The 21,049-nt window shown below is 45.0% G+C and overlaps 1 protein-coding gene across 2 annotated transcripts in view; it reads right to left on the reverse strand.

Annotated features, from left to right (window-relative positions):
* Positions 1-21,049, reverse strand: part of LOC118378608 (myeloid cell surface antigen CD33-like) — a 111,512-nt gene that overhangs the window by 45,465 nt on the left and 44,998 nt on the right. The gene's annotated exons all lie outside the window — the stretch shown is intronic.

Raw genomic sequence — 21,049 nt, forward strand, 5'->3', positions numbered from 1 at the left:
AAAACATCACCTAATGGACATGATGAAATCAACACAACGAGTGATGGAAATGTACAACTATCACTGCTCGGCCATCCTGTGTCCATCAGACCAGTCAATTTTGCATTTTTGAGCATGTCAAATTTCATATGGTAAATGCACATTGAAACATATTGCAAATGCGCGCGCACTTGCAATATGATTCTATAGTGTAAAAAACATCACCTAATGGACATGATGAAATCAACACAACGAGTGATGGAAATGTACAACTATCACTGCTCGGCCATCCTGTGTCCATCAGACCAGTCAATTTTGCATTTTTGAGCATGTCAAATTTCATATGGTAAATGCACATTGAAACATATTGCAAATGCGCGCACTTGCAATATGATTCTATAGTGTAAAAACATCACCTAATGGACATGATGAAATCAACACAACGAGTGATGGAAATGTACAACTATCACTGCCCGGCCATCCTGTGTTCCCATAGCGAGCATTAATATCAGAATGACCGGTAAATGCATTTACAACCATATTTTTATTTTACCAGTTGCACAACAATGCACGTGCATTTGCAATATGATTCTATAGTGAAAAAACATCACCTAATGGACATGATGAAATCAACACAACGAGTGATGGAAAGGAACAACTATCACTGCCAGGCCATCCTGTGTTCATCAGGCCAGTCAATTTCACATTCCTGCAGGATTTTTATAGCATGACAAATTCGTGATGGTACCTGCCCATTGAACCATATTGCAAATGCACAGTGACTTTGCAAAAGTGAGAAAACATAAACAAATGGACATGATGAAATCAACACAACGAGTGATGGAAAGGTACAACTCTCACTGCTCGGCCATCCTGTGTTCATCAGACCAGTCAATTTTGCATTTTTGAGCAAGGTCAAATTTCATATGGTAAATGCACATTGAAACATATTGCAAATGCACGTGCACTTGCAATATGATTATATAGTGAAAAACATCACAAAATGGACATGATGAAGTCAACACAACGAGTGATGGAAAGGAACAACTATCACTGCCCGGCCATCCCGAGTTCATCAGGCCAGTCAATTTTGCATTTCTGCAGGATTTTTGAGCATGTCAAATTTCTTACGTCATTTGGCCCACAAAAAAATCCTTATGCACAATTTAAAAAAATATATAAAAAAATATGATAATAAAATTGGACAAAAGTATATTCATACAGTTCTTACACATGTGTAATTGACAAAAAATTGAAAGAATTTCAAAAACGGTCCAGAAAGCACTTTTTAAGGGTGTGTGAAGTTTTTTACAAAATTTTGACATTTTTGACTTTTGACTTTTGACTTCCTATGAAATCATATTGGAATTGGACAAAACATATTCCTTATGCGCATGTAAAAAAAAAAAAAAAAATTATGATAATAAAATTGGACAAAAGTATATTCATACAGTTCTTACACATGTGTAATTGACAAAAAATCGAAAGAATTTCGAAAAACGGTCCAGAAAGCACTTTTTTATGGGTGTGTGAAGTTTTTTACAAAATTTTGACATTTTTGACTTTTGACTTTTGACTTCCTATGAAATCATATTGGAATTGGACAAAACATATTCCTTATGCGCATATAAATTTTTTAAAAAAAATTATGATAATAAAATTGGACAAAAGTATATTCATACAGTTCTTACACATGTGTAATTGACAAAAAAATCGAAAGAATTTCGAAAAACGGTCCAGAAAGCACTTTTTTAAGGGGTGATAAGTTTTTGAAAAAAAGTTCATTTTTTCAAAATTTTACTTTTGGACATTAATTTGGGTTACATATCCAATATGAAAAACCCCGGTGGAGCGCATTTGCCCCCTGTTGAATTTTTAAAGTGTTACAACTGGCAATTGCCATATGGCATTTGCAATACACTTTGGATGAATCAACGCCGAATTGGGTGGTATTGGCCAATGTGTATATGGTTTGTCCGATGCCAATGACATGCCATTCATTTTTGTCCAATACAGGGGGTATTCCCTTACCTTATGACATCCAGTAGAATAGTCACTTTACAATAGTGCATCCAAATCTTAAAGGGGGGGTGAGAAGGATTACTTATCCTATCCTAGGTATTCCTTAAAGAGGTGGGGTTTCAGGTGTCTCCGGAGGGTGGTGATTGACTCCGCTGTCCTGGCGTTGTGAGGGAGTTTGTTCCACCATTGGGGGCCAGAGCAGCGAACAGTTTTGACTGGGCTGAGCGGGAACTGTACTTCCTCAGTGGTAGGGAGGCGAGCAGGCCAGAGGTGGATGAACGCAGTGCCCTTGTTTGGGTGTAGGGCCTGATCAGAGCCTGGAGGTACTGAGGTGCCGTTCCCCTCACAGCTCCGTAGGCAAGCACCATGGTCTTGTAGCAGATGCGAGCTTCAACTGGAAGCCAGTGGAGAGAGCGGAGGAGCGGGGTGACGTGAGAGAACTTGGGAAGGTTGAACACCAGACGGGCTGCGGCGTTCTGGATGAGTTGTAGGGGTTTAATGGCACAGGCAGGGAGCCCAGCCAACAGCGAGTTGCAGTAGTCCAGACGGGAGATGACAAGTGCCTGGATTAGGACCTGCGCCGCTTCCTGTGTGAGGCAGGGTCGTACTCTGCGGATGTTGTAGAGCATGAACCTACAGGAACGGGCCACCGCCTTGATGTTAGTTGAGAACGACAGGGTGTTGTCCAGGATCACGCCAAGGTTCTTAGCGCTCTGGGAGGAAGACACAATGGAGTTGTCAACCGTGATGGCGAGATCATGGAACGGGCAGTCCTTCCCGGGAGGAAGAGCAGCTCCGTCTTGCCGAGGTTCAGCTTGAGGTGGTGATCCGTCATCCACACTGATATGTCTGCCAGACATGCAGGGATGCGATTCGCCACCTGGTCATCAGAAGGGGAAAGGAGAAGATTAATTGTGTGTCGTCTGCATAGCAATGATAGGAGAGACCATGTGAGGTTATGACAGAGTAGAGTAGAGTAGAGTAGAGTAGAGTAGAGTAGAGTAGAGTAGAGTAGAGTAGAGAGGACAGGTGTGACTACAGGTAAAACTCCAGGTGGGACTACAGGTGGGACTACAGGTGGGACTACAGGTCAAATTACTGGTGGGACAACAGGTGGGACTACAGGTGGGACTATAGGTGAGACTACAGGTGGCACTACTGGTGGGATTACAGGTGGGATTACAGGTGGACTACATTTACATTACATTTACATTTAAGTCATTTAGCAGACGCTCTTATCCAGAGCGACTTAGGTGGGACTACAGGTGAGACTACAGGTGGGACTACAGGTGAGACTACAGGTGGGACTACAGGTGGGACTACAGGTGGGACAACATGTGGGTTTACAGGTGGGATTACAGGTGAGACTACAGGTGGGACTACAGGTGAGACTACAGGTGGGACTACAGGTGGGACTACAGGTGGGATTACAGGTGGGACTACAGGTGGGACTACAAGTGGGACTACAGGTGAGACTACAGGTGAGACTACAGGTGAGACTACAGGTGGGACTACAGGTGGGACTACAGGTGGGATTACAGGTGGGACTACAGGTGGGACTACAAGTGGGACTACAGGTGAGACTACAGGTGAGACTACAGGTGGGAATACAGGTGGGACTACAAGTGGGACTACAGGTGAGACTACAGGTGGGACTACAGGTGAGACTACAGGTGAGACTACAGGTGGGACTACAGGTGGGACGACAGGTGGGACTACAGGTGGGACGACAGGTGGGATTACAGGTGGGACGACAGGTGGGATTACAGGTGGGACGACAGGTGGGATTACAGGTGGGACTACAGGTGGGATTACAGGTGGGATTACAGGTGGGACTACAGCTGGGACTACAGGTGGGACTACAGGTGGGACTACAGGTGGGACTACAGGTGGGACTATATGTGGGACTACTGGTGGGACAACTGGTTAGACGACAGGTGGGTCTACTGGTTAGACTACAGGTGGGACTACAGGTTAGACTACAGGTGGGACTACTGGTTAGACTACAGGTGGGACTACAGGTGGGACTACAGGTGGGACTACAGGTGAGACTACAGGTGAGACTACAGGTGGGACTACAGGTGGGACGACAGGTGGGACGACAGGTGGGACTACAGGTGGGACGACAGGTGGGATTACAGGTGGGACGACAGGTGGGATTACAGGTGGGACTACAGGTGGGATTACAGGTGGGACTACAGGTGGGACTACAGGTGGGACTACAGGTGGGACTACAGGTGGGACTACATGTGGGACTACTGGTGGGACAACTGGTTAGACTACAGGTGGGACTACTGGTTAGACTACAGGTGGGACTACAGGTGGGACTACAGGTGGGACTACAGGTTAGACTACAGGTGGGACTACTGGTTAGACTACAGGTGGGACTACAGGTGGGACTACTGGTTAGACTACAGGTGGGACTACTGGTTAGACTACAGGTGGGACTACAGGTTAGACTACAGGTGGGACTACAGGTGGGACTACTGGTTAGACTACAGGTGGGACTACTGGTTAGACTACAGGTGGGACTACAGGTTAGACTACAGGTGGGACTACAGGTTAGACTACAGGTGGGACTACAGGTGGGACTACTGGTTAGACTACAGGTGGGACTACAGGTGGGACTACATGTGGGACTACTGGTGGGACAACTGGTTAGACTACAGGTGGGACTACTGGTTAGACTACAGGTGGGACTACAGGTTAGACTACAGGTGGGACTACAGGTTAGACTACAGGTGGGACTACTGGTTAGACTACAGGTGGGACTACAGGTGGGACTACTGGTTAGACTACAGGCGGGACTACAGGTGGGACTACAGGTGGGACTACAGGTGGGACTACTGGTTAGACTACAGGTGGGACTACAGGTTAGACTACAGGTGGGACTACAGGTTAGACTACAGGTGGGACCACAGGTGGGACTACAGGTGGGACCACAGGTGGGACTACAGGTGGGACTACAGGTGGGACTACAGGTGGGATTACAGGTGGGACTACAGGTGGGACTACGGGTGGGACTACAGGTGGGACTACATGTGGGACTACTGGTGGGACAACTGGTTAGACTACAGGTGGGACTACTGGTTAGACTACAGGTGGGACTACAGGTGGGACTACAGGTGGGACTACAGGTTAGACTACAGGTGGGACTACTGGTTAGACTACAGGTGGGACTACAGGTGGGACTACAGGTGGGACTACAGGTGAGACTACAGGTGAGACTACAGGTGGGACTACAGGTGGGACGACAGGTGGGACTACAGGTGGGACGACAGGTGGGATTACAGGTGGGACGACAGGTGGGACTACAGGTGGGACTACAGGTGGGACTACAGGTGGGACTACAGGTGGGATTACAGGTGGGACTACAGGTGGGACTACGGGTGGGACTACAGGTGGGACTACATGTGGGACTACTGGTGGGACAACTGGTTAGACTACAGGTGGGACTACTGGTTAGACTACAGGTGGGACTACAGGTGGGACTACAGGTGGGACTACAGGTTAGACTACAGGTGGGACTACTGGTTAGACTACAGGTGGGACTACAGGTGGGACTACTGGTTAGACTACAGGTGGGACTACTGGTTAGACTACAGGTGGGACTACAGGTTAGACTACAGGTGGGACTACAGGTGGGACTACTGGTTAGACTATAGGTGGGACTACTGGTTAGACTACAGGTGGGACCACAGGTGGGACTACAGGTGGGACCACAGGTGGGACTACAGGTGGGACTACAGGTGGGACTACAGGTGGGATTACAGGTGGGACCACAGGTGGGACTACGGGTGGGACTACAGGTGGGACTACATGTGGGACTACTGGTGGGACAACTGGTTAGACTACACGTGGGACTACTGGTTAGACTACAGGTGGGACTACAGGTGGGACTACAGGTGGGACTACAGGTTAGACTACAGGTGGGACTACTGGTTAGACTACAGGTGGGACTACAGGTGGGTCTACTGGTTAGACTACTGGTGGGACTACAGGTTAGACTACAGGTGGGACTACTGGTTAGACTACAGGTGGGACTACAGGTGGGACTACAGGTGGGACTACAGGTGAGACTACAGGTGAGACTACAGGTGGGACTACAGGTGGGACGACAGGTGGGACTACAGGTGGGACGACAGGTGGGATTACAGGTGGGACGACAGGTGGGATTACAGGTGGGACTACAGGTGGGATTACAGGTGGGACTACAGGTGGGACTACAGGTGGGACTACAGGTGGGATTACAGGTGGGACTACAGGTGGGACTACGGGTGGGACTACAGGTGGGACTACATGTGGGACTACTGGTGGGACAACTGGTTAGACTACAGGTGGGACTACTGGTTAGACTACAGGTGGGACTACAGGTGGGACTACAGGTGGGACTACAGGTTAGACTACAGGTGGGACTACTGGTTAGACTACAGGTGGGACTACAGGTGGGACTACTGGTTAGACTACAGGTGGGACTACTGGTTAGACTACAGGTGGGACTACAGGTTAGACTACAGGTGGGACTACAGGTGGGACTACTGGTTAGACTACAGGTGGGACTACTGGTTAGACTACAGGTGGGACTACAGGTTAGACTACAGGTGGGACTACAGGTTAGACTACAGGTGGGACTACAGGTGGGACTACTGGTTAGACTACAGGTGGGACTACAGGTGGGACTACATGTGGGACTACTGGTGGGACAACTGGTTAGAATACAGGTGGGACTACTGGTTAGACTACAGGTGGGACTACAGGTGGGACTACAGGTGGGACTACAGGTGGGACTACATGTGGGACTACTGGTGGGACAACTGGTTAGACTACAGGTGGGACTACTGGTTAGACTACAGGTGGGACTACAGGTTAGACTACAGGTGGGACTACAGGTTAGACTACAGGTGGGACTACTGGTTAGACTACAGGTGGGACTACAGGTGGGACTACAGGTGGGACTACAGGTGGGACTACAGGTGGGACTACTGGTTAGACTACAGGTGGGACTACAGGTTAGACTACAGGTGGGACTACAGGTTAGACTACAGGTGGGACCACAGGTGGGACTACAGGTGGGACCACAGGTGGGACTACAGGTGGGACTACAGGTGGGACTACAGGTGGGATTACAGGTGGGACTACAGGTGGGACTACGGGTGGGACTACAGGTGGGACTACATGTGGGACTACTGGTGGGACAACTGGTTAGACTACAGGTGGGACTACTGGTTAGACTACAGGTGGGACTACAGGTGGGACTACAGGTGGGACTACAGGTTAGACTACAGGTGGGACTACTGGTTAGACTACAGGTGGGACTACAGGTGGGACTACTGGTTAGACTACAGGTGGGACTACTGGTTAGACTACAGGTGGGACTACTGGTTAGATTACAGGTGGGACTACAGGTGGGGCTACTGGTTAGACTACAGGTGGGACTACGGGTGGGACTACAGGTGGGACTACATGTGGGACTACTGGTGGGACAACTGGTTAGACTACAGGTGGGACTACTGGTTAGACTACAGGTGGGACTACAGGTGGGACTACTGGTTAGACTACAGGTGGGACTACAGGTGGGACTACAGGTGGGACTACATGTGGGACTACTTGTGGGACAACTGGTTAGACTACAGGTGGGACTACTGGTTAGACTACAGGTGGGACTACAGGTTAGACTACAGGTGGGACTACAGGTTAGACTACAGGTGGGACTACTGGTTAGACTACAGGTGGGACTACAGGTGGGACTACTGGTTAGACTACAGGTGGGACTACAGGTGGGACTACAGGTGGGACTACTGGTTAGACTACAGGTGGGACTACAGGTTAGACTACAGGTGGGACTACAGGTTAGACTACAGGTGGGACTACAGGTGGGACTACAGGTGGGACTACAGGTGTGTGTAACGGATCTCGTCCTCCTCTTTTGAGGAGGAGTAGCGAGAAGAATCGGAGGACCAATGCGCAGCGTGGTAAGTGTTCATGATGTAATCTTTAATAAATCAAAATGAACACTGAAATACAAAACAATAAAGTGAATGAACGAAAACCGAAACAGTCCTGTCTGGCGACACACACAAAGACAGAAAATAAACACCAACAACTCAAAAGTGAAACCAGGCTACCTAAGTATGATTCTCAATCAGGGACAACGATTGACAGCTGCCTCTGATTGAGAACCATACTAGGCCGAACACAGAAATCCCAAATGATGGAAAATCAAACATAGACAACCCACCTAACTCACGTCCTGACCATTCTAAAACAAAGAGAAATAACAGAGCTAAGGTCAGAACGTGACAGTGTGACTCTAGGTGGGACTACAGGTGGGACTACAGGTGGGACAACAGGTGAGGCTCTAGGTGGGACTACAGGTGGGACTCTAGGTGGGACTACAGGTGGGACTACAGGTGGGACAACAGGTGAGGCTCCGTTTGGAGCTCTAGGTGTGAAACCTGGTTATCTTGAGCCTGGTCCTTCCTGTCTCCATTCCTCTCTTCATATATCTATCATCCTCCTGTTTCCTCAATAATAATTTTCATTGTCTTGTCTCTCCTAACTCTTCTTCTACTTCATCAGTTGGTCCTTCTTCCTCCTATCTGGCTCCTTCTCCCATTTCCTCATCTACCTCTTGTTGGTCTCTCTCCTTTTCTCTCTGACTCTCCCTGGCTCTCTCTTTCAGCTGTGAATGGGACATTCAAAGTGGTGTCACGCGCCCTGACCAGTGGTCCTGAAAAACCTAAGATGTCCATGAAACACTATTTGAGACTGCTGCCCCACTTCTCTTCTTGTCCTTCTCTGCCCTCTTTTCTCTCTGAATCTTGTCCCTGAGACTATGTCAACTCTGTCTGCAATCTTTCTCTAAACAGGACAGAACAAGCATGTTATTAACTAATTTATTACTAACTTTCATTATTATTCATATTACACTCACACACCAGCTGACCTAGCTAGTAGTACCCAAGAACAAGTCATCAATCAGAGCTTAAATTTCATTGCACAAAAGTATAGTTTTTACGGTAATATGCAATATAAGCAGTACATTAAGATATTTCTCTTTTTCAGTCTCCTCTTCAACACCAGTGAAGCCTGACAGACCAGTAACATTAAGGTGCTCTCTGCTCACATTTGACAGAACTAGAACATGTTCCCAGGTATTAACCAAGATGTTAGTCTGAGCTGGCTGTGACTGGATGATGCAGATTGAGGCAGGTGGTGAGCTTCAGTATGTGGTCGGCCTACCATTTGTAAAACACCAAAAAAGACGTCCAAGAGACATCAGCGCCAGTCCGTGCTTACTGGGGTGTAGTCTACTGTGTCGGCCCACAATGGAATGTTATGAATGCTCTTCCATGAGGAAGACACACCGTTTGTACAAACAGGCCGTTGCATTGGCTTTATTAGTCCTGATTCCTGTGACTAGTCATTTAGTCTATTTAACCCCTGAATATCAGCTACCCAACTTTATCAGGAGTTATCCTGAGCCTAGTTGAAATGTGTTTACACAGCGGGAAATGCAGAAATATTTTATTTTTTACTATAATCAGCTCGTCAAACATTGACGGATACAAACTTAAAACCACTGATCATGACATTTTAGCCCATGAGGTGAAACTTCTGTTCACCAGATGTGAGTAACCTGATTGTCAATTCCATATTGTCCATTTAACTTTGACCTGTCCTGTTGTTAGGATATGTTATCTGTTAACAAGTCAGTGCATTTTTATTTGATTGGGTAACATTTAGTTTAGGCTTTTTGATCAGAGAAACCTGCATAATGTAAAAAGTGTCCATCTCATTACATTGTCATACATTTAGTCTCCAGTCTGTAAGTTACAGAAAAGGCCACCTACTCTCTTTCTACCATATGTTATATCTGCTACATGATTGATGTTAGATTATTTTTTGGACTGAAAGTTGGTCGAGAACTGCAGCGTTATGTCTCTCCAACAACACACTGGAGGGGCATGCTGGGAATGGACAAGCAACATATTTTGCGCCCCTGCCTTTACCAAAGAGGACACTGCTTATCACAGTGTGTCATCAGTGCTCACCTAAAATACCCATAAGTCACTGGTTGAGAGAAAATGTTGTTGTTTTGGGGCAGAATTATGTGAGGTTTTATGTGTTGTTGTTGTTGGTGCGTCTGGGTCAGTTTAGCTCAGAAATTCCTCCCTCGTCATTCTGCCACCACAGGTGGAGACCTAATCCTGCCTAATGAGGGGCCGGCCCTGGCTGCAGAGAAACTCCAAACATCAGATCTCACAGACGTCTGGCTGTGACACTCTGACTGTGACACTACAGAGGGAGGAAGTGGAGGTGTCAGTTGACTGACAATGAGGGAGCAGTGAAGACCTTCATTCATTTCCCCTTCATGGTCCCAGGTTAAATAAAACACTCCCATCTATATGATGTGTGTACTGCAGACATAGTACATCTTCCATGTGCCGTCTGGATACATAGAAATGAGTACTGTTCCTGTAAAGTAGTGTTTCCTAAATGTTGGGTCAGGGCTGGTCCCTCTAATGGCTTCAGACTGGGTTGTGACATTTTGCCAAACTGAAGTCAAGACACTTGAAATGCTCTTTTTCAGACAGTTCTGATGGAACTATTCTGATTCCTGTCAGGACAACCATCAGTACTCATCAGCAGCCTAAGACTGGTAATGTCAAAACAGCCCCATACATATTTATAGGAACTATTGTCTAGAGAGACACGTCTTTTAGATATTACAGTGGGGGAAAACTTTACAGAGTGAGTTAGTAAATATGTTGTGTACTGTTCTGTCATGCTGGACTCACCTCTGCTAATCTTGTATGTTTTCTATTACTATCCAGGGAGGAAGGCCTCAACTGCAGGACCATCTTCCCCACCTTATTCTAGTATTGTTTAATATACTATTTCAGTTCTATGGTAGATTATATGACTGGTACAGCATTGGGCCAAAGTCAAATGTATTACCTTGGTCAATACACAGTGCATGTATTTCTACAGTGCCTTCACAATACTACCTGCCCTCCAGGACACCTACACCACCCGATGTCACAGGAAGGCCAAAAAGATCATCAAGGACAACAACCACCTGAGCCACTGCCTGTTCACCCCGCTATCACCCAGAAGGGGATGACAGACCTAATGTCTAGCCACTTTAATAATTAATAATTGGATTTCATAAATGTATCACTAGTCACTTAAACAATGCAACTTTATATCATGTTTACATACCCTACATTACTCATCTCATATGTATATACTGTACTCTATACCATCTACTGCATCTTGCCTATGCAGATCGGCCATTGCTCATCCATATATTTATATGTACATATTCTTAATCATTCCTTTAAACTTGTGTGTATAAGGTAGTTGTTGTGAAATTGTAGGATTACTTGTTAGATATTACTGCATGGTCGGAACTAGAAGCACAAGCATTTCGCTACACTCGCATTAACATCTGCTAACCATGTGTACGTGACCAATAAAAGTTGATTTGATTTTTTCTTACCCCTTGACATTTTCCAAATGTTGTTTTGTTACAGCCTGAATTCAAAATGGATTTTAAAAAATATTAATTCTCAACCATCTACACACAATAATGACGATGTGAAAAACAATTTTTGTTTTATTTTATTTTAGCAGGTGCATGTTAAATGAAATACAGAAATGTCTCATTCACATGAGTATTCACACCTCTTAGATATGACATTCCAAATTGAGCTCAGGTGCATCCAATTTCCTTGGATCATCCTTGATGTCGTTACAGCTTGATTGGAGTCCTCCTGTGACCAATTAAATTGTTTGGACATTATTTAGAAAGAAACACACCTTTCTATATAAGGTCCTCTATTGACAGTTGATATCAGAACAGGAACTATACCATGAAGTCTAAGGAACAGTTGATACAGACATACCCAAGACCACTCAAAGCTGATATAGACATACCCAAGACCACTCAAAGCTGATACAGACATACCCAAGACCACTCAAAGCTGATACAGACATACCCAAGACCACTCAATGCTGACGCAGACATACCCAAGACTACTCAAAGGTGATACAGACATACCCAAGACCACTCAAAGCTGATACAGACATACCCAAGACCACTCAAAGCTGACACAGACATACCCAAGACTACTCAAAGGTGATACAGACATAATCAAGACCACTCAAAGCTGATACAGACATACCACTCAAAGCTGATACAGACATACCCAAGACCACACAAAGCTGACACAGACATACCCAAGACCACTCACAGCTGACGCAGACATACCCAAGACAATTCAAAGCTGATACAGACATACCCAAGATCACTCAAAGCTGATACAGACATACCCAAGACCACTCAAAGCTGATACAGACATACCCAAGACCACTCAAAGCTGATACAGACATACCCAAGACCACTCAAAGCTGATACAGACATACCCAAGACCACTCAAAGCTGATACAGACATACCCAAGACCACTCAAAGCTGATACAGACATACCCAAGACCACTCAAAGCTGATACAGACATACCCAAGACCACTCAAAGCTGATACAGACATACCCAAGACCATTCAAAGCTGATACAGACATACCCAAGACCACTCAAAGCTGATACAGACATAATCAAGACCACTCAAAGCTGACACAGACATACCCAAGACCACTCAAAGCTGACACAGACATACCCAAGACCACTCAAAGCTGACACAGACATACCCAAGACCACTCAAAGCTGATACAGACATAATCAAGACCACTCAAAGCTGATACAGACATACCAAAGACTACTCAAAGCTGATACAGACATAATCAAGACCACTCAAAGCTGATACAGACATACCCAAGACCACTCAATGCTGATACAGATATACCCAAGACCACTCAAAGCTGACACAGACATACCCAAGACCACTCAAAGCTGATACAGACATACCCAAGACTACTCAAAGCTGATACAGACATAATCAAGACCACTCAAAGCTGATACAGACATACCCAATACCACTCAAAGCTGATACAGACATACCCAAGACCACTCAAAGCTGACACAGACATACCGAAGACTACTCAAAGCTGATACAGACATACCCAAGACCACTCAAAGCTGATACAGACATACCCAAGACCACTCAAAGCTGATACAGACATACCACTCAAAGCTGATACAGACATACCCAAGACCACACAAAGCTGACACAGACATACCCAAGACCACTCACATCTGACGCAGACATACCCAAGACAATTCAAAGCTGATACAGACATACCCAAGACCACTCAAAGCTGATACAGACATACCCAAGACCACTCACAGCTGACGCAGACATACCCAAGACCACTCAAAGCTGATACAGACATACCCAAGACCACTCAAAGCTGATACAGACATACCCAAGACCACTCAAAGATGATACAGACATACCCAAGACCACTCAAAGATGATACAGACATACCCAAGACCACTCAAAGCTGATACAGACATACCACTCAAAGCTGATACAGACATACCCAAGACCACTCAAAGCTGATACAGACATACCCAAGACCACTCACAGCTGACGCAGACATACCCAAGACCACTCAAAGCTGAAACAGACATACCCAAGATCACTCAAAGCTGATACAGACATACCCAAGACCACTCAAAGCTGATACAGACATACCCAAGACCACTGAAAGCTGATACAGACATACCCAAGACCACTCAAAGATGATACAGACATACCCAAGACCACTCAAAGCTGACAGACATACCCAAGACCACACAAAGCTGACACAGACATACCCAAGACCACTCAAGCTGACGCAGACATACCCAAGACCATTCAAAGCTGATACAGACATACCCAAGATCACTCAAAGCTGACACAGACATACCCAAGACCACTCAAGCTGACGCAGACATACCCAAGACAATTCAAAGCTGATACAGACATACCCAAGACCACTCAAAGCTGATACAGACATACCACTCAAAGCTGATACAGACATACCCAAGACCACTCAAAGCTGATACAGACATACCCAAGACCATTCAAAGCTGATACAGACATACCCAAGACCACTCAAAGCTGATACAGACATACCCAAGACTACTCAAAGCTGATACAGACATACCCAAGACCACTCAAAGCTGATACAGACATACCCAAGACCACTCAAAGCTGATACAGACATACCCAAGACCACTCAAAGCTGATACAGACATACCCAAGATCACTCAAAGCTGATACAGACATACCCAAGACCACTCAAAGATGATACAGACATACCCAAGACCACTCAAAGCTGATACAGACATACCCAAGACCACTCAAAGCTGATACAGACATACCCAAGACCACTCAAAGCTGATACAGACATACCCAAGACCACTCAAAGCTGACACAGACATACCCAAGACCACTCAAAGCTGAAACAGACATAATCAAGACCACTCAAAGCTGATACAGACATACCCAAGACCACTCAAAGCTGATACAGACATACCCAAGACCACTCAAAGCTGATACAGACATACCACTCAAAGCTGATACAGACATACCACTCAAAGCTGATACAGACATACCCAAGACCACTCAAAGCTGACACAGACATACCCAAGACCACTCACAGCTGAGCAGACATACCCAAGACCACTCAAAGCTGATACAGACATACCCAAGACCACTCAAAGCTGATACAGACATACCCAAGACCACTCAAAGCTGATACAGACATACCCAAGACCATTCAAAGCTGATACAGACATACCCAAGACCACTCAAAGCTGATACAGACATACCCAAGACTACTCAAAGCTGATACAGACATAATCAAGACCACTCAAAGCTGACACAGACATACCCAAGACCACTCAAAGCTGATACAGACATACCCAAGACCACTCAAAGCTGATACAGATACACCACTCAAAGCTGATACAGACATACCCAAGACCACTCAAAGCTGACACAGACATACCCAAGACCACTCAAAGCTGACGCAGACATACCCAAGACCACTCAAAGCTGATACAGATATACCCAAGACCACTCAAAGCTGATACAGACATATCCAAGACCACTCAAGGCTGATACAGACATACCCAAGACCACTCAAAGCTGATATAGACATAATCAAGACCACTCAAAGCTGATACAGACATACCCAAGACCACTCAAAGTTGATATAGACATAATCAAGACCACTCAAAGCTGATGCAGACATACCCAAGACCACTCAATGCTGTAATCACCACCATCGGTGCTTCTATAAACCATTGACTCAGGTGTGTGAAAAGTTACGTAAATTATAGATTTATGTATTTTTAATCAATCTGAAAAAAAAATCACAAAACATGTTATCAGTTTGTCATTATGGGGAATTGTGTGTAGATGGTTGAGAAAAAAAAATATTGTATCCATTTGAATTCAGGCAATAAAACACAACAAAACGTGGCAACAAAACACAACAAAACGTGGAAAGTAAAAGTGTAAAGACACTTTCTGAAGGAACTGTACATTGATGACAATGTTTTTAACTTTTCTGTGGTGGAGAATTGACCACAGCATTTCACTACAACCTCAGTAACATCTGCTAAACATGTGTATATGACCAATACAATTTGATTTGGTACACAGCACACTTCTCTATTCCTATGTGAATTTCTGCTTGTCTAGGAAACATTGTCTTTTCTGCTAAACAATGTGAGTAAACACTCTGCATCCTCTCTCTGTTCCTGTCAGGTCCTCCACTAAACCAGACCCCCATCCTCTCTATGGTCCTGGCTGGTTCTCCTCCACTAAACTAGACCCCCATCCTCTCTCTGATCCTGGCTGGTTCTCCTCCACTAAACCAGACCCCATCCTCTCTATGGTCCTGGCTGGTTCTCCTCCACTAAACTAGACCCCCATCCTCTCTCTGATCCTGGCTGGTTCTCCTCCACTAAACCAGACCCCATCCTCTCTATGGTCCTGGCTGGTTCTCCTCCACTAAACTAGACCCCCATCCTCTCTCTGATCCTGGCTGGTTCTCCTCCACTAAACCAGACCCCCATCCTCGCTCTGGTCCTGGCTGGTTCTCCTCCACTAAACCAGACCCCCAACCCTCTCTGATCCTGGCTGGTTCTCCTCCACTAAACCAGACCCCCATCCTCGCTCTGGTCCTGGCTGGTTCTCCTCCACTAAACCAGACCCCCATCCCCTCTCTGATCCTGGCTGGTTCTCCTCCACTAAACCAGAACCCCATCCTCTCCCTGATCCTGGCTGGTTCTCCTCCACTAAACCAGACCCCCATCCTCTCTCTGGTCCTGGCTGGTTCTCCTCCACTAAACCAGACCCCCATCCCCTCTCTGATCCTGGCTGGTTCTCCTCCACTAAACCAGACCCCCATCCTCTCTCTGGTCCTGGCTGGTTCTCCTCCACTAAACCAGACCCCCATCCTCTTTCTGGTCCTTTCACCTTCCTGTGACTGTAGGAGTGGCTGTGGGAGACGATGTGTGTTGTTTTTATAGTATGCAGAAGGAGAACATACACATACTGACATTCATCATTTTCCTTTGAGTTTAATGGAGTGCAATAATAACACAGTAATACACATGGACAGTTGTTCCATTGTATCAATTATTCAGTTATTTGTTATTTTCAGAGAAATCAAGTGCCAACTGACAAAAATGTGTCATTGATGCACTGTGGTTGAACAGTGTTTAATAATGTTGTTGTTAAAATACTAAGACTCCACTATATTTCTGTTAATTGAGTACCATTGTCACTCATTTATGCAAAGTCTGAATGCAGTAAACCACTCCGCCCCTTGTGAAAAATAATGTTGACCCTTGTTGAGTCAACCTGCTGACAGAGTCACCTGTACCTCCATTGACCTGTCACGTCCTGACCTTAGTTCCTTTTTTATGTCTCTATTTTAGTTTGGTCAGGGTGTGATTTGGGGTGGGCATTCTATGTTTTGTTCTGTGTATTAGATTTCTATGTGTTTGGCCTGGTATGGTTCCCAATCAGAGGCAGCTGTCAATCGTTGATTGAGAACCATATTTAGGCAGCCTGTTTTCCCACTATGGGTTGTGGGTAGTTGTTTTGTGTTGAAGCACCTTACAGGACTGTTTCATTTTTGTTTCACTCTCTTTGGTATTTTGTTTAGTGTTTCTGTTCCAATAAAATAACATGAACACTTACCACGCTGCGCATTGGTCCGATCCTTCCTACTCCTCGTCAGAAGAGGAAGAAAACTGTTACATGACCACTTCACTCAAAATCCTCCTCAGAGAGTTGATCTAAGTGAAGTTATACTGAACATTTTGTAATGGTATGACTCTCCCTCTTATACAGGGTTTAAAGCCTTTACTTGTTGTGTGTGTGTGTGGGTCCAGGGGGAAGATGCAGTGACATATTCCTCAGTTAAGCCCTCTACTACCAGAGGGAGAGAGACAGAAAACCCTACTGACCCCAGCTCCATCTACTACACTGTCACCTAAACCTCTCCAACAGCCAGTGAAAGTGCAGGGCGCAAATTCAAAACAACAAATATCTCATCATTAAAATTCCTCAAGCATACAAGTGTCCTTCACCATTTTAAAGATAAAATTCTCCTTAAGCCAGCCAGCGTCTGATTTCAAAAATGCTTTACAGCGAAAGCACCACAAACGATTACGTCTGTCACCACCAAGTCACAGAAAAATCCAGCCATTTTTCCAGCCAAAGAGAGGAGTCACAAAAAGTACAAATGTAAATAAAATTAATCACTATCATTTGATGATCTTCATCAGATGACACTCATAGGACTTCATGTTACACAATACATGTATGTTTTGTTCGCGAATTTTACATTGGCGCGTTACATTCAGTAGTTCTAAAACATGTATTGATTTTGCAGAGAGCCACATCAAGTTACAGAAATACTAATCAAAAATGTTTACAAATTCAAGTGTTACACATGAAATTAGAGATATTCTTCTCCTTAATGCAACCGCTGTGTCAGATTTCAAAAATACTTTACGGAAAAAGCAAACCATGCAATAATCTGAGTACAGCGTTCAGACAACAAAGCAGCCAAAAAGATATCCGCCATATTGGGTAGTCAACATTAGTCAGAAAAAGCATTATAAATATTCACTTACCTTTGATGATCTTCTTCAGAATGCACTCCCAGGAATCCCAGTTCCACCATAAATGTTGGATTTGTTCGATAATGTCCATCATTTATGTCCAAATACCGTCTCTTGGTGTTTGGTGAACAAATCCAAACGCACGTTCAGGTCCAGCCGAACGTCAGACGAAAAGTTAAAAAACTTATATTACAGGTCGTAGAAACATGCCAAACTAAGTACAGAATCAATCTTTAGGATGTATTTAACATTATTCCTTTGTCTGTAGAAAAGCAATGGAACGAGAGCTAACTCTCTCATGACCGCGCGTCATGAGCCCAAGGCACTCTGCCAGACCAAATCAAATCTAATTTTATTTGTCACATACACATGGTTAGCAGATGTTAACGCGAGTGTAGCGAAATGCTTGTGCTTCTCGTTCCAACAATGCAGTAATAACCAACGAGTAATCTAACCTAACAATTACACAACTACTACCTTATAGACACAAGTGTAAAGGGATAAAGAATATGTACATAAATATATATGAATGAGTGATGGTACAGAACAGCATAGGCAAGATGCAGTAGATGGTATCGAGTACAGTATACACATATGAGATGAGTAATGTAGGGTATGTAAACATAAAAGTGGCATAGTTTAAAGTGGCTAGTGATACATGTATTACATAAAGATGGCAAGATGCAGTAGATGATAGAGTACAGTATATACATATACATATGAGATGAGTAATGTAGGGTATGTAAACATTATATTAAGTGGCATTGTTTAAAGTGGCTAGTGATATATTTTTTTACATCAATTTCCATCAACATGTTGGCAGCAGCCACTCAATGTTAGTGGTGGCTGTTTAACAGTCTGATGGCCTTGAGATAGAAGCTGTATTTCAGTCTCTCGGTCCCTGCTTTGATGCACCTGTACTGACCTCGCCTTCTGGATGATAGCGGGGTGAACAGGCAGTGGCTTGGGTGGTTGTTGTCCTTGATGATCTTTATGGCCTTCCTGTGACATCGGGTGGTGTAGGTGTCCTAGAGGGCAGGTAGTTTGCCTCCGGTGATGCGTTGTGCAGACCTTTCTACCCTCTGGAGAGCCTTCCGGTTGTGGGCGGAACAGTTGCCGTACCAGGCGGTGATACAGCCCGACAGGTTGCTCTCGATTGTGCATCTGAAGAAGTTTGTGAGTGCTTTTGGTGACAAGCTGAATTTCTTCAGCCTCCTGAGGTTGAAGAGGCGCTGCTGCGCCTTCTTCACAACGCTGTCTGTGTGGGTGGACTAATTCTGTTTGTCCGTGATGTGTACACCGAGGAACTTAAAACGTACTACCTCTCCACTACTGTCCCGTCGATGTGGATAGGGGGCTGCTCCCTATGCTGTTTCCTGAAGTCCACAATCATCTCCTTTGTTTTGTTGACGTTGAGTGTGAGGTTACTTTCCTGACACCACACTCCGAGGGCCCTGAACTCCTCCCTGTAGGCCGTCTTGTCGTCGTTGACCACTGACTCAAACACCTCTATAATCCTCAAACCAGTTTCTAAAGACGGTTGACATCTAGTGGAAGCCTTAGGAAGTGCAACATAACCAATATCCCACTATATCTACAAAAAGGGGCTGAGTTAAAAAAAAACTACACGCCTCAGATTTCCCACTTCCTGGTTGGATTTGTCTCAGGTTTTCATCTGCCATGTGAGTTCTGTTATACTCACAGACATCATTCAAACAGTTTTAGAGACTTCATAGTGTGTTCTATCCAATAGTACTAATAATATGCATATATTATCATCTGGGACAGAGTAGCAGGCAGTTTACTCTGGGCTCCTTATTCATCCAAGCTACTCAATACTGCCGCCATGTCACCAAGAAGTTAATGCTGCCACAGTGAAAGTCACAAACAGTAGTTATAATGGCCCAAATAAGACAAAGGGACAGGGAGGGAAACGGAATGGAAGAAAATCAACAGAGGCCTGTTTTAGGTGTGGTGTTGAGGGTCATTGGAAAAGGGATTGTCACGACTTCAGTGGTGACAATATTGGATTATTACTCAGAACTGTGTCCTGCACCTGACTCTGTATTTATACAATTTTACCAATGGCCTCTCAGGGATTGTAGGGTGGTACTGGAACCTGCTACTTTGGGAGGAAATGCGGCTGTAAAGCATTTGCATGTTTGTCAAAAGAGCAGAAGCAAACCCTCTTAAAAGCAGCAGGACAGGAACATTTTGTGTAGCAGTGCATGGCCTCCGGTCGATTAATAGTGGTTCATAGAGATGACAGTTTTTATGTGAACGGAGATGTAGGTCACGTCTCACACAACTTTCTAATAGATACAGGCGCTCAAATATCACTAATTCCAGTCAAAGAAAAATTGGCTGAATTTTCAACGGAAAAGTTTCACGTTCAGCGAGGTAACAGGGGCACAATCTATGGCGATACAGCTATTACCTATGTCATTAAACCTAGGACCAGTGACAATACCAGGATCATTTTACATGGCTACGGGAATAGAACCGATTTTGGGGTTGGATCATTTCTGAGAGATGCCGGTGGAATGGATTCTGAAAGGTAACAAATTCAAATTGGCAGTGAGAACGGCAAAGCCGACCAATTGTTGTTTCAGGACCATCCATTGTGGGAAACAATGTATTAGATTGTGGGCTAATCAAAGGTTGCAAGCCTATTGTGGTTGAGGGAGAACCACCGCCACCAATGAATACCCTATTAAACCAGAGGCTGAGAAATCGGTGGTGGAGGACCTTCCAATATTACTTGAACGTGGCATAATGATCTGCGACTCGATGCAACAGCTCTTTATACCCAGTAAAAAAAGGACTAAAATGGCGTATTACTTTGGATTTCTGTGGCATAAACAAAGATGTAGTGAAAATCACACCAGTGTTAGCAGGTTTGGCAGACCTACTGGCATCTATTCCCTCAGACTATTTTGGTCTGTTCCGGTGGCT

This window comes from Oncorhynchus keta, chromosome 8 (assembly GCF_023373465.1).
Source record: "Oncorhynchus keta strain PuntledgeMale-10-30-2019 chromosome 8, Oket_V2, whole genome shotgun sequence".
NCBI classification, from domain to species: Eukaryota; Metazoa; Chordata; class Actinopteri; order Salmoniformes; family Salmonidae; genus Oncorhynchus; species Oncorhynchus keta.